The sequence below is a fragment of the Parasteatoda tepidariorum genome, chromosome 4 (genome assembly GCF_043381705.1).
Source record: "Parasteatoda tepidariorum isolate YZ-2023 chromosome 4, CAS_Ptep_4.0, whole genome shotgun sequence".
Taxonomy (NCBI): Eukaryota; Metazoa; Arthropoda; class Arachnida; order Araneae; family Theridiidae; genus Parasteatoda; species Parasteatoda tepidariorum.
The window spans coordinates 85401486-85407983 of record NC_092207.1 but is presented as its reverse complement, the minus strand read 5'-3'; positions in this window follow the sequence as shown (position 1 = coordinate 85407983).

Below are 6498 nucleotides of genomic sequence, written 5' to 3'. Positions count from 1 at the left end.
TTGAGATGTTTAAAAAATATGTTAAATTATATGATATTTGTAGCCGCTAGTAGAGGTGTTATTTTGTTACAAATTCATTATAGCGTTTGAAACCATGGTGTTTTTAAAGTTATTTCTCTTATTATCTTGGACATGAAATTGCTGAAAATTTATTGTTATGTAAATCAATGTACTGATGTAAAATACTTATGTAAAACTGATGTAAAATACTTATAATGCTCTAATTAAAAGAAAAACATTTAAAAAACAGACATTATTAGAACAGTAGATCTAAGAAAGACAAAATTTCTTAGTATTTCTAGTTTCGCCTCTTCAACATCTTTTGCGCTGAAAAATGGAACCCTTAATATGTTGGAGCAGAAGAAACATTCTGAACAGTATTCAGTATTTGCAAGTGACAGCACAGGGTAGAAGTGCTGTCACAATAATAGTTTGAAATGTGAGATAGACTAGATGCTAAGGAAATATCCTATAAGATGTGAAACTCGCATGTGTTTTACAATATATGTGATATNTGTTACCTTTAATTATATTTTCTTGCTATTAGTCTCTACAATGCTTTGAATAGCGAGTTGAACTTACTGCTTTCTATGATGCAATTTTAGATTTCTATTCACGGCCAAATCTAATGGCTGAAGAGCACTTGTGCAATTTGCAGGAAAAAAGAGAACTTTTACATTTTCCAAAATAATTAGTATCCGATGTGTGCGCTGGACATAGGTCGATGAATAATTTTTTCGTTTCGATCAAAATTTTTCGTTTTTGCATCTTCATAACATTGTCAAGTTTTTTAAGTCATCTAGTAAAAACTACGTTCTTCATCTAAGCATTCTTGTTGGCACCCTTTTCTGTATCAATCATGTTGGCAAATTCCGCCCTGTTTTAAAATACACAAGTAAAAAATTAAAAATTAAATAAACGTGAACAAAATCCAATAACCGACGTATAACCGATTCTGTGCGTCGTATAAACGATATATTTTTACATTAAAATGAATATGAATGATCTGGGACCATACTAAAACGTCGTATAAATGTAAACGTCGTATAAGTGATCGTCGTATAAACGATGCTCCACTGTATAATACTCTGCTATGATAGGAGATCATTATTTTTTTTTATTATTCAAAATATACGTAGATAATTTTATAACCTCCAACACAGTGTCGTTTTACTTTGTAATATTTTTTTTCCTTTAATTAATTATTTATTTTTTACATTTTATAAATTTCAATATATTTGATTTTTCGATCACATAAAAAGTTATGTTAATTTTGAAAATAAGACACCATTTTATTTTTATTTTACTTTTGGTTTCACATATTGATATTTTTTAATTTATTCCAGTTACGCGATTCTAAAAGCAATTTTATTATGGAAGCTTATGAATACTTGAAAAATAAATTAATCCGCGCAGTTCAGGTGGCCTAGCAATTTTCAGTCTTAATAAGCTTGTGACGATAATCTTATGCGAATTTCTAAGACTCGAATGATTTTTATTAACTTCATCTGCATTTTCCAGATTTTGTTCGAAGCTTTGTGAAAAAAAAATCTACATTCATCTCAAACCTATATTATTTGAAAATTACAATCAGAGTGGAGCTGCGAAGGTTTAGTAGTTAAAGATCCTAAACTGTTACAGCGAAGGACTGGAGTTTGATTCACAGTGGTGGCTTGAAACCCATCTAGTTTCAAATCGATGTTTACTAGTTTATCTGGTAAGTAAAGACGGCATTATGCACAACGCTGTGCCACTGCCATACCATTTGTCACAGAATTGTGTAGCCTTAACCTTCATGATTATCCCAGAATAAAACAGGTTGCTACTGAAGTGCTTTGTTTTACCATATAATACAATACAGTTCATCACTGCCTTGAGGTATGTTTCCAGTGTTGTAGTAGACGTTAGAAGAAAATAACATAATTGCAAAAGATGGAATTTTGATTCCGAAAAAGAAGATTGCGGTGTTACACTCAGTGCCTGATTTATCAAGAGGGGTATGCCTAGCGCCCTAGGGTCCCCAAGGTCCTAGGGGCCCCCTGAAACTATTATATTCAAACGAAAGGTTAAACTTAAAGTTAAATTTGGTGTGTCTTTATGATGAAAGTATTTCTCGTGTGATCATGATTATCCTTAGGATTGATTTTTTTATTTCACAGTGTCTTTAAGTAAATATCCCTCTGGAAATTCCAAAAAGAAAAGAAGAACAAGCAATGCAAATTTTCAATTTCATGATTTTTTTAAATTTACATTTCGTTTATTTTTACATTTATAAAGACTTAGTAAAAATCATTTTTAAACTGGTGTTAAAAAACTTTTAATATTAACTTTTGACTATGTTACGCTGAGGCTGAATTATTGATTAGACAGTTTGATACTATATAAAAAGGCTTGAGACATTATAAAACCACATGTTCAGGGGAGCGTTTTAGGTCAAATCTTTCCATGTAAGTGATAAAATGTTCCTTAGGCTGTTATCTTGTTCATATTCCTGAAACTTATGAAATACCTTTTAGTCAATAATACCAAGAAGCAAATTGACGATAAAATATCACCGTTAGAAAAAGTGTGGCTTATCACTATTTTGCTCCCGGCCTTCCAAGAATCAAATGAAACTCGTTGAGTTAAAACCAGCTTTTTGTACTTCGGAATCATTTTGGACAATTTGGTTACTCTATTCTTTGAAAATAATTTATAATTAACTCCCATGAAATGAAATCATTCCAATCATATCACGCCATTTTAGAAACTTGAGCAAGATATTATATCGTAGACTAGGAAGAAAATATTAGTTAAAAACACTCGAAGTGAAAAATTGGAAAAATATATCAGCCATATTACTAGTGCGTTCTATCAAAATAAAATAATACATAATTATAAAAAATGGTCAAAATCCAGCCTTGTATTTCGCAATGACAACGAACGCCTCCAATTACGCAATACATATACACAACACGTTTTAAAAGCTCACGAATTAATTGTCATATAAGAACTTGTCACGTTTAGACGTTTGAAACTTCTTCACAGTGGGTAAGGAAAGAATAGAAAAACTTTATTTTTTTCTCGATCCTCACAGAAGTCAAAGGGACCTTTTATCCATTGCGTGACAGACACCATTAGGTTCAGTCACACTTGACGTCACACCCAAATAACCAATTGGATGGGCGGAGACGTGAAATTCAATTAACCATTCCGCACGGCTGGTAACAGTGCAAAGGCGTCCTGGAGAACTGTCATTTGGTACGGTTCCTTTAACAATATACGCGTGCTATTTATAAGGCCTCTGATCTGGCAATAGCTTTTCTTCTAAGAGATATAAAATTGAAAATTTGCAGTTCCTTAGGGAAAAAATGACGGAGTAGATGATGCTGCGGTCGCCAATTTGACGTGAAAGTAAGCAATGATTTCTTGACATGCGATCCGCAGGACCAAAAAAGCCGATCTTAAAAAAAAGGAATGGAGGTTGAAATTTTTAGATTTTTTTAAGGACATAAATAATGGATGTTTAATGTTCTTTTGAAAGTCCCCTTTCATTTCCTTCTCACTTTTTAAGCAAGGATAGTTTTTTTTCTTCTGAGCCTTTGGTAACTTTAAATAACTGATATTCGTCCACATTTCGAATATTCGAACCCTTGATGTGTGATCTAGATTCATGAACTCCAACATGCCTTTTCTGATAAAGGCAGGGAGTTGAATGTGTTGAGTTTAAAAACATGTCGACATCTTTGAATGTTGAATGCTCACATAATAAGGTACAAGGTAGAGAGCTGGGGATCGTGAGCTTGATCCTGGTGCAAACACCAGACTGAAGAACTTGCATGTACGTGTACTAAGTTTCCTCTGAGTGAAGGGAAGAAGCTCATGTCATGTCTAAGTCATCTGACTGGGGACAAAATTACATAGCATCCTTACGATTGATTTTGAAAAATAGAGCCCAGAAAAACGAGGTTAAATCTTTCGTTGTTTGGCTATGATTTTGTGGTGTGTATGGACATTGAAGAACCAAACGTTTTATGGCTTTTTAATACCTAACATAATTGAAATTTTGACTTTATCAGTGATCTATTTCTTTTTCTCTAATAACGATTGACTTTACTGAAAAATGTGTTCTCCTGCATATCACGTTGCATCGCTAATCATTTTATCTTGGATTTGGTTCAAAATTATAAAGCTTCATGATATGCAATTCAGATTTTCATCGTCATCATCTTTCAGACGTTCATATTATGTAGATCAGTGATAAGTTTTATCAAATCTCAACAGGATTTTGACTCTAAATTGTAGTATAAATGCGAATAAAAATGATGATGCGAATTATTTGAATGAACGGCATTATTTCTACGAGTTTTGATTAAGATCTTTTAAAACGTTGTAACAGTTTTGTTAAAACCAATTTACCAGGACTCTTAAAGGACAGTTTTATAATAGCACATAAAACATTTGCATCCTTTTTCAAATCTGTTTATTTTTTAAAAAAAAATAAGTAGCTCGGATGATTTATGTAGGATTTTCATTCACCTTTTTTACCATTTCAGAAGCTTGGGAGGTTATGGATCTTTTACAGCCAATATTTTTAGTGAATAAACTATGGTCTTCACTATAAAATTTTGCATGAATTATGAATGTATTTCTGAATAAAATTAATATCTTTCATGTTTTTAAAAAGGTAAAAATTATGTATTAAGATAGGCTTTATTCTACAGGTTAATCTAAATTGAAAAAGTAAAAAAACTTTAATTGAAAAAAACAGAGTGCAGCTGGGGATTTCAACTTTATTTTCCAATATCGAGAGTTTTAATAGGTAAAAATTTTTTTCCAATGCCCATTCGAAAATTAAAATTCACCATTGGGGTATCAGACGGGCAGATTTGTTGACCACTCTTTCAGAGGCACCACATTAGGTGGGCCAACGTTGCTCTCATAGTAAGAAGGATAGATAGTACAGAACAGAAAGAAAGAACATCCACGATCTTGTCAAAGATTCAAACTCAGGACCTTTGTGACACGAGATTAGCTCCTTGACCACCCTACAACCCGGTCGGTTTATTAAGTAATAATGGGTTGCAAAACATGCAAAAAATTTAAAAAAGCATTTCTACATAATAAGAAAGCTTAGTTTAATGATAATTGCGCGATTCGATAGCATTCGCAGTTAATGCTTCAAACTACGCTTCCTTTATAAGTGAAAGAATTCCTTCAATTTTCTAATCCTTCATATGGATATCCTTATTTTGACCAGCGTCGAAACCCAATAGGTTAATAAAAACTCAAATTTATTTAAATATTATCATAAATTTAATTATTATGTACTGCTAATTAAGGCCAAGAGCTGATGGATTCTCTTGTCTTATCCCTGAAAATGCCAACTTGTGAGGAATGTGAGTATGGAAAGTTATTTGCATCGTCTCCATTTATTTCTTTGACAAACATACACCACAAAACTGAAATTGTTAAATATTCACTACGTATAAGATAAAAGATGTTGAACTACTCGTAAAAGATTGCGTTTGAAAATTGTTTTTTAACCTTGCAATCTATCTCAATTTGCAATAGGTTTCTTCCACCTAATAATTGAAACAGGACGTCATGGAACATTACGTTAAAAGATAATTTTAGAGATTTCGAACCTTTCTTGTTTGCAGCCATGAGGGGTGCATCCTGAAGTTGCCACCCTCTCATTTAAATAAATGACCCTTAATTACTTAATCAGCACTGTGCAATCCTAGTTTTCCAACAAAAAGGCTCTTGTCAACAAGGCTATCGTGGAGAAAGCGATCTACTAAAAAAGACTTTTATGCAGGCAAGAAAGAAGTTAAAGAGGCATGCAATCACGAAATAGTATTTGCGTCCAGACTTTTTTTGATCTTTGATAAGCCGGCGAAATGTTGTATGCTGGGATACGCATGGCTTCCCTCCTGTAACCGCCCTTTTCTATCCTGTTGCATGTGATGCCACCCACGGTGTCACAAATTCTGCGCATCTAATGAGGACCTGATGATGTGGGGACGCCCCTTTCCATTGTAATGCCCAAGTATGAAATGCAACAAAGGTTTCCTTGTTCTTTTAATTTCGGTTATCGGCTATTACGTGATAGCAACTTGTTGGAACATCGAAGTGGACTTCACACGATACGATTCGTGTAAAGGAACCTATCGTTTCGAATGTTTGTACTTCGCCAGTGTAAAATATATAATTGATATAACGGGAAGTTGAAGCTATCTTTTAGAGAGTTTAAGACATCAAATCTATCAAAAGAGATTGAAGGGGAAAAAACATCTCAGCGAATGAGCAAAACTTCTAATAAATTCTTTAAAAAAAAATAATAATACTTCAAGGTCAAAAATATGGATATCTGTGCTTTGAACCTTAACCCTTTCAAGACTGATTTCTAATTTTGTTTCTTTTTTTTTTTTCATTTTGGTAACACATTGGCTTTTGCCATTCATAATATAGCAAATAATGTTTCTATGTATCCATCTTTAAGTTCTATCGATCTAT